The 9,226-nt window shown below is 41.9% G+C and overlaps 1 long non-coding RNA gene across 2 annotated transcripts; it reads left to right on the forward strand.

Moving 5' to 3' along the window:
- The first annotated feature begins 109 nt into the window (after positions 1–109).
- LOC104710813 (uncharacterized) lies at positions 110–2,213 on the forward strand. 2 transcript variants are annotated; one of them, XR_015567315.1, is made up of 4 exons: positions 110–364; positions 1,084–1,329; positions 1,430–1,573; positions 1,688–2,213. It is a non-coding gene; the product is annotated as an uncharacterized LOC104710813 (long non-coding RNA). The 2 variants fall into 2 exon arrangements; XR_015567316.1 differs by having other exon boundaries at positions 1,430–1,460.
- Positions 2,214–9,226: the final 7,013 nt, after the last annotated feature.

Below are 9,226 nucleotides of genomic sequence, written 5' to 3' on the forward strand. Positions count from 1 at the left end.
ATTTATAGCAAATTTACTACAAAAAAAGGGACAAATTATTTTGTAGCCATGGATATTCTATAGTTAAATATGAATAAAAAAATTAAGATTATTTTTCTACAATTTAGTTGTAACAAAACCCACGACGTGTGACGACGAGTTGGTCGTAGCAAAATATATATACAACCCACTTGTTTGATTTTAATTATATACACTACCATTTTTCTCCTTCTTTGTTTACATCGACAAAATCAGAAAACAAAACCTAAAGCCCTTTCTGCCTCTGTTGAAGCAGCTGTCACCGATCTCCGATCGATCTCTTCACAAACTGTATTGAGTCTCTCCGGCCACCGTCGATCACGATCCTCCGAGTCAGGTCCAGCAGGTAACTGACGGTGTCTAATTACTAGTTCTGTTTTCTTCTTCTTAGTAATCAATTCTTCTTTTTCTTCCCTTCCCTAATTACTTGTTCTGTCTCTCTTTGTCTCCATGCTCAATTCTATTTTTCTCTAAGGTTTTTTAGATCTTTTGTTTTTGTTTATGTTTAGGGTTTTATAGAATTTGATTTGTTCATATTGTTAATGTTTTGATTTGAGGACGTTTTCAACTTGATGATGTTTAGATATGTTTGATTTTGAATTTTAAACAAGAGTAAGTGTTCGATTTTGATTTTTTTTTTTAATTCTTGTTTGCTGCTCTATTTATGATGTTTATATATTGTATATAAGTGGTCGATATGATTGTTTTTTTGTTTGTTGATGTTTATAGATTGTTTATATCTTCCGACACTTAGCTTAGTTTATATTGTTTTAGTTGGCTGAGTAAGTGTTCGATTTTTCTGGTTTTTTTTTCTTGTTTGCTGCTCTATTTATGGTGTTTAGATATTGTTCTTTTGCTGGTTTATGTCTTCCGACACTTATGATTTGCTTTAAGTGTTGTCATTTGCTTGTTATGTGTTGCTATTTGCTACTGTTAAGAACATGTTTTTGATGGTTAGGATTTGTAGATGTGGACTCTAAACTTGGCTTTGTTCTATGTTTAAACTTAACTAAATTTTTGTGGATTTGTTTACTTGACTTGTTTATTTTTGTTTGTGTTCCGAAGATGGATGCCACCAAGTACCATACCGCCAGGCTCCATACCTCCAGGAGCCACACGTTGTACAAGCGCTTTATTTTTGCACGCAAATAACTACAGCCAGCAAACTCTCGATGCATTGCTGAGTGCTCCTGAAAGAGAATCTCAGCCACACCTCCACCCGAGAAAACTCAATGGAGCTTTATGGGACCATGGAGGAACTGATAAGACGTTCCTGATGAGAGGACAGATATTTGGTGGCAAACTTTTGTGGTAATTAATGTTTCTATACCCTAAGTCAACAATATTATCCAACTAACTTACAAACTACTAATTTCTCTTCTCCCTTTTTTTGCTGCTCCTACTCCTGCAGTAAGTGATTTTCTCTAGCTACTCGATTGCTTGTAAGTGATTGGTAACTCTGCAGTAACTTTAAATGTTGTTCACAAATGCTCTCCTTTCAACTGGTGTTCTTATCTGCAGTAAGTTATATAATTTACTGGTGTTGTTATCTGCGGTAAGTGAATATGAAGTCTGCTTAACACTTATTAAGTTGTTTCTGTTAGAAAATATTGTCGATGAGGTATAACTTTTATGAGATTTCATATTTAACTTAAACGATATTATGTAGGTGGTACCATCTCACAGTGGGAGGACAAAACTACATACGTGAGCGAGGGGAGAGCTCAGCTGGTGCAGTGCAAAGAATCTCTCTTGAACGCCAAATGACTTCTGTACAAGAGCAGCTGGCCACTGTGGTTGAGTTTATGAGGCAATATATGCCTGAAGGTAACGCAAACACTTTCCCCTCTGCTCAGCCAACTTCTGCAACGGGTGCGTCGGTCACTGGCCCAACTCAAGGCAACATCAGGGAGAACGGTGAAGAAAATCCCGAACCTGCGACTGAACCTCCAGAAATGGCTGATGTCCATCGAAGTCATCCCACTAATGTCCCTGATGAGTCTCATGAGCAAGAAGAAGATGAAGATGTTGTTCTCCCACCTTTCTTTACTCAATCTACCTATTTAGAACTCTTTCTTTTCTCTACCGGCTTAAAACACTGTTTTATTTTCTTCATGTTTAAAACTCTGTTTTATTTTCTGTAATTGGAGCTTTTGAAATTTTGTTTTGCAATGATATTTGCAGGTTAATTGTGATTTCAGTAGCTTTTTATAAATTTTGATTTTCGTATCTACGTCGTAAATAATTGTCACAAATACTAACACGGTGAACAAGTTTGTCACAAAACGATGTGTAGCTAAATGTCACCTTTATCCTACACCCATTTTGTTTCTTTTTGAAGCTAATTTTTACTGATTTTTCAGACTATATCTGTAACAAATAACTAAAGCAAATTGTCACAAACCGTAGCAATTTGCTACTTTTCCGTTAGTCACAAATTTGTAGCAAATTGTTACAATTATCTACGATGGAATATTTTGCTACTAGCAAATAATTACTAACTATTTTTGTAACAAATCAGTAACAAAAAAATGTTTGCTACACAAACAAAGTTATACCTACAAATAATTCCGTAACTATATAGAACTTTTTTACTAGTGTCATGTTTGTGGTAGTTTTCCTCATGCTTCCTTAATTGTCGGGAGGCATAGGCAATAACTCTCTCTCCTTGCATCAGAACACATCCCAAGCCAACTCTTGATGCATCGGTATATACAGAGTACGGCTGGTTTGGCTCGGGTAGAGCTAAAATTGGTGCTGATGTTAACGCTTCCTTCAGCTTCCTATAAGCTTCTTCCACTTCTTCGCTCCAAATAAATGGTACCCCTTTACCGGTGAGTAGTGTTAAAGGTTTTGCAATGGATGAAAACCCCTTTACGAACTTCCGATAATAGTCCGCAAGGCCTAAGAAACTCCTGACTTCTGTCACTGAGGTTGGCTTTGGCCAATCCTAAACTGCGGCAATCTTTTCTGGATCAGCGGACACGCCTTGCTCCGAAACTCGGTGTCCTAAAAATCCAATCTCTCTTTGCCAGAACTTACACTTGCTGAACTTTGCGAACAGCTTCATTTCCCTTAATCTCTCCAATACTTTCTTCAAATGCTCCGCGTGCTCCTCCGCACTCCGCGAGTATATAAGGATGTCATAGATGAATATTATCACGAATTGATCCAAATAATCATGGAAGACTTCATTCATTAACCGCATGAATGTTGCTGGCGCGTTGGTAAGTCCAAACGGCATCACCACGAACTCGTACTGGCCATATCTTGTTTGAAAGGCAGTCTTCATCACATCTTGTTCCGCAATTGAGATTTGATGATAGCCAGAGGCTAAATCAATCTTCGAAAACCAACTTGCTCCTCTGAGTTGATCTAACAGCTCATCAATCCGTGGCAACGGATACTTGTCTTTGATGGTTATGTTATTGATTCCTCGGTAATCAATACACAAACGCATGCTTCCGTCCTTCTTCTTGACAAATAGCACTGGGGCTCCCCATGGCGATGAACTCGGTCGTATAAAACCCTTCTCCAACAAATCCTCTAACTGAGTCTTGAGTTCAGCCAACTCGGATGGTGCCATGCGATACGGTGCCTTAGCAATAGGGACAGCTCCAGGCTCAAGATTTATAGTGAAAGGATGGCTTCTTGGTGGAGGCAATCCTTCCAATGGCTTAAACACGTCCTCATAGTTCTTAACTATGGCAATGTCCTCAACTCCCAAACCTTCTTTGTCATCTCCTCCCATGGCGGTAGGAGTGACTAAGTACACACTTTCTTCATCAAACGAACTTCCGATCCTCACTGCTGATGCGAAGTACGCCGTCTTACTCGGGCTAATTCCATTGAAAATTAGAGGTGTCCTACCTCCATTTTCAAATATAACTCTGCTCCTACTGCAGTCTATATGGGCTTGGTGCTCCGACAACCAATCCATTCCCGAAATAGCATCAAACCTCTCCAACGGCATCACTAGAGGATTCACCGGGAGGTTTGTATCCTGCAAGACTATCGACACTTCCTTAAGCCATCTTCTCGTCTTCAAAGGTGGTTGATTACCAGCGGTGTAGACGTTGATGTTCACTTCTTCTTCCTCACACAAGTCTCCAAACTTGTCAACCACTTCGGGAGTCACAAAAATATTGGACGCTCCCGAATCGAACAGTACATGTGTGGGGTTACCACCAACAAGTAATGTTCCTAAATGCAAAGCAAATATAAAAATGCAATGCAAAAATTAAACACACAATCACACAACATTCACAAGCGAGTTAGAACCCAAACAAACCTGTTATAGGGCCCTTCGCGGCCTTTGGGGTTTTGGGTGGCTCTACTCCTAAAGCAAAAACATTTGCTGGGATCGCTTGCTTCTTTGCTGGGGGTTCCTTCACTTGCTACGCTGGCTGGGCACGGTTTACAGTTTGGACGTTCTGTTTGGTCGGCTTTGACGGACATAAGGTCGCATAGTGTCCCATCTCGCCACAGTTGAAACATGTGACAGACGAAAGACTCGTATTCTTAGTTTCCACAACGGTCGGGCAAGCTCGAGCAAAATGCCCAACTTGACCACACACATAGCATCCCCTGGGATCCATGTTATTCACTGCACGTCCTCCTTGGTTAACAGTCATGTTAACTTTACCACGACCTACACCCCAATTTCGTCCTAATTGATTCACCTTCCAGGAATTCATAACTTTAGTCTGCTGCACGGGTTCTTTCTTTTTCTCTTGGGCCATAATTTCTTTCTCCGACTCAATGGCCTCCTCAACACTTACTGCTCTCTCTTCCACTTCTGCGACACTTCGGTATGTCACAGCGTGCAACCTTCCCTTTATATCTGGCCTGAGTCCATTAAAGAACCTCCGAGCCATGGCTAGCTCATCGTCATTACCCTGGTACAAATACCTCCGTAGTCGGGTGATGACTCTCCCATATGCTCGAACACTCATCTCACCTTGTTCCAAACGCAAGAGCTGATTTTCCAGTCGATCACGCGACTCTGGTGGAAAATACTTCTGCTCAAACTCCCTCTTGAATATATCCCATGATATAGTCTGAAATCGATAGCGGGAAACCACGCTATCCCACCATGCACGAGCGTCTTCTTGTAGAAATTTGACCGTGACTGGTCTCCTAAACTCCTCCGGACATTTAGACATTTCAAAATTAGTCTCCAATTCTTTTATCCACGCGTCTGCTAAGACCATGTTTAGATCTCCCTTGAACTTGGGAAGTCCTAGGTTTCTCATCATCATTACCCATTTTAGGAATTGGTCTGATGAATCTTCTGATGACTGATTTGCTTGATTCTGCTGCTGCTGGATCATGTGATTCAAAAGGTCTTGAATCATCTTAAGAGTCTGCTGGGTCTCTGGTACATTCGGCTCACTCGGGCCTTCTCCACGAACTTGGTCTCCTCTTGGCATATCCCGATTTGGGTTAGCAGCGAACTGACCCCTCGGTGGAAATCCTGGCGGATACATATCCTCAGGTGTACTGAAATAGGTTGAGCTAGTTGGTGTGTATCTCGGCGTCGCGCCAGGTACATCCCATTCCGGCATAAACATGTTTGGTTCAAATATGTTTGGGAACGACTCTTCCCCTTGCGCATCATCAAAATACGAACCCCATTCCTCCGAACCAAACTATTGACTTGAACCCCTCTCTGTGCCCGGCGAATAGCGCATGGATCTAGACCTGTCGGATCCTTGACCAGACATCTGCATCCACCATCAACAAAGGGTTTACTTAATCCCATCTAACCCTAAGTGATGAACGAACCGGATTATCCTAAGTGTCTACTGCGACCATTTTGACTCGATAAAACGTTTGAAAACGCGAGTCATATATAGCATCATAACCATGCTCTGATACAACCGTTGTAACGCCCCCGAACCGTACTATGACCACCAAGGCCATCGGACAGCCCCAAGACGCTACTTGGGAAACGTTCACCAACGATCCGGCCGGGTGCAAGAACGGATCAGGACCCATTGGCCAGTCCATCGGTGAGGTTCCCGACCACACAACACATCCTTCAGGCTTTGCAACCCTACGGATACGCCGTGCGTTGAGCCGACTCGGACAAAGTCTATACCAGTATGACTCGCTCGAATAAAGGAAACCCGAATACTTTGATTTAACAAAAAAGTGTTATTACAAAAGAGTTTTTGAACAAGGCTTAGTGCCGAGTTTGTTTAAAACATACTTGTATTTTACAATAGACACAAAATAAAACTAATCCGGGTTCCTATCGTTCACCACGCCCTCTAGTTCCCTCTAGGGTCACCTGTAGTGCAAAATATTATCATAAGTAATCTAAGATTACTTAGTGAGCTCAGGGTTCCTGCACAATATTAATCCCTCCAACCCCAAACATCAACAACAACAACATGCAAGCAAGCATCACAACTTCAAGCAGTCAAACAACAATCAGAGATAGCATGCGGAAGATAATGAGCAAAGCAAAATAATCTTGCAAGCAATAACATCAACATGCAATAACATGCAACAACACGCAACAACATAAACTTGAAATAAAACAAGAGTTTAAAATAAGTTCTAATTCATGGGCCCGGTATGATTCCTCTCCCTAATCCCTCCTGAATAACTGTAACACAGCCACAAAGGCTTGCAATCGGACTTCACTCAAAGCTACACTGCCGTGTAGACAGCCTCGGCCAGGGTAGCGAGCCCAGTAACCTCCAAGCTCTTCGTAACCAACCCTACAACACACGAACATGGGTTGCATGTCACGGCCGCATGTGGTACGGATGGGAAGGACAGCGATACCAAGTCTTACTATGCTTAGCCGGAATTTCTCGCGGACTAAAACGCCTTAAGACCTCACCAAAGTTGATACTTGAGTTTTTATGGTTTTTAAACTCATAATTTTACAAGTATCTTAACATGTTATCACCCTTGTTACTAGAACATTTCAAACTAGTAACTGGTATAACCTCACCGCGCATGCATTTAAACAAGAAAATCACAAAGAAATTCAAGTAAAATGCAACTAAATGCTCATGCAAACTGTGCACAAGATGGATGTCTTTGTTCCCCATCTAGTCCGGCAAAAATATGTGCCTGAACTCACAGAAAACCGGCGATCTCGGTAAGAGTGATCGGACTTTCTTCACGGTAACACCTTAAATCCTTCCTTGTTGAAATCGAGTTCCTTCTCGATTCAACACTTAACTGCGGTCGTGCGATAGTCTTGTCTTGCTTCCTCTTCTCTTCTCTTCTTCTCCCTTGCGGCAATACTTCTTTTCTTTCTCTCCTCTTTCTCTCTTTCTCTCCTCTCTTTCTTTCTCTCTTCTTTACTTAAGCAATTTTTGTGAAAATAAGAGAAGATAGAGCTCCTTATATAGAGAAAGAGGTGAGCGACTTGGCCCAATGCATGTCTGTCGTGTGCCTCTCCTCTAAGCCACACAATCTTGTGGTTGTACACTTGTTCAGTGTAGACAACACTTGTCACATGGAATCTTGCATGCCTTCTCAATTCACACTTGCATGAAATATGATTGGTTGCATGGGAATCATGATGTCTTCCACTCCCAATTTTTGTTGTAGAGATTCCTTGGAATATCCTCTTGATTCCTCTCTTATCTTGCATGAATTCCCATTGGTCAAATTGTGAGAAGACAAATTCCAAAAATTCCGGAAATTTGTCGGCTCGACCGGTCGTCGATCAACCGTCGACGTCACCCGGTACCTCTCGACCATTCTCTCGGCAATTCTCGGTCGACATCGGTAACTCTCGGTCCTTCTTCTCGGACGCTATCGGCAACTCTCGATTCCCTTCTCGGACTGTGTCGATAATCCTCGACACTATCGGACATCCTCGGCAACTCTCGGCTCTATCGGATATCCTCGGTAAACGTTCGGACAATTTCCCTCGACTTACTCGGCAACTTCTCTCGGCCTTTACGGTACGTCACGGACGACTCGGGCGGTATGTCTCGGACGACACAGACATCTCTCAATCCGTTAAAAATTCCTTGGACTTTTCTTCAGCAATCTTTTTGTTCTCCTTGCTGGCTCCCTTTCTTGACCTTTTTGCCTTGGGTTTTCATTTTGATATTTAACCCTTGGCGAGGGTCACTACAAAGACCGTTCAAGAAGGACGATCTATCATCGACAACCTTGCTGCAAGTAGTAACAACACTTGCACCGATTTAGATAGAACCATTCATTCTAGCAATTCCAACGCTAAGGAGATTGCCGATCTTAAGAACAGGATGAACCAAATTTTAAGGAACCAACAACATGGAGTAAACGCTTGTGAGACTATTAACAATGGAAAGATGGAGCCTTTCCAAGAAGATTCTTATGACCAAGAAGAAGAAGTCAACTATGTTGGTGCTCAAGGATACTACCAAAATCGTGGGTACAACAAAAAATTCAACAACAAATTTAGAAACACTGATAACCTTTCTTAGCAAGCTAACCACTTTCAAAGCAACAACTTATGTGGAAACAACAACAACTGTCAGCCGTGAGGTCAATTCACCAAAACAAGCCGCCTTTCCAATCTGGACCAGCCCAAGCATCTACATCTCAAGCTGATGCCAACGTCGATTTAAGGATGCAAGAACTCCTTGCTGCATTTCAAAAGCAGTCAACAGACATCAACTCAAGGATGTACAACATCTATACTGAACTGAATGGGAAGTTTGAAAGCATTTCTATCCATGTTAAGAAGCTTGAAACTCAAGTCGCTCAAACCACTAATGCCGTTCCACGCCAAGTTGGTGTACTTCCGAGAAAACCCGAAGATAATCCTAAAGGATATTGCAATGCTATCTCAGCCGTACCAGCCCTCACCTACTGTGAAGCCAAGCCTATGGTACCACTCTTTGACTCTTATGAAGATGTTATTCGCATGACATGTCCATCTGATGAAGAAACTGTGAGCCACTACCCCTTAAGGAGACTACCTAAAGCTGAAGATCCAGGACGCTTTGTTTGCTCATGCTCCATAACAGGCATTGAATTCTCTAACTCTCTTTGTGATTCTGGTGCTAATGTTAATGTTATGTCAATAAGTTTAGCTGAAAAGCTATGATTGCGAGACATATCACCATCCAACCTCAGTTTAGTCTTTGGAGACTCATCTCAAAAGGTTCTCGACGGATTAGTTTTAGACCTACAACTTGTAGTAGGAAATTGCATAGTCCCTACCGTTTTTCACATCTTAGAG

Source organism: Camelina sativa, chromosome 9, assembly GCF_030686135.1.
Source record: "Camelina sativa cultivar CO46 ecotype springtype chromosome 9, ASM3068613v1".
Classification (NCBI taxonomy): domain Eukaryota; kingdom Viridiplantae; phylum Streptophyta; class Magnoliopsida; order Brassicales; family Brassicaceae; genus Camelina; species Camelina sativa.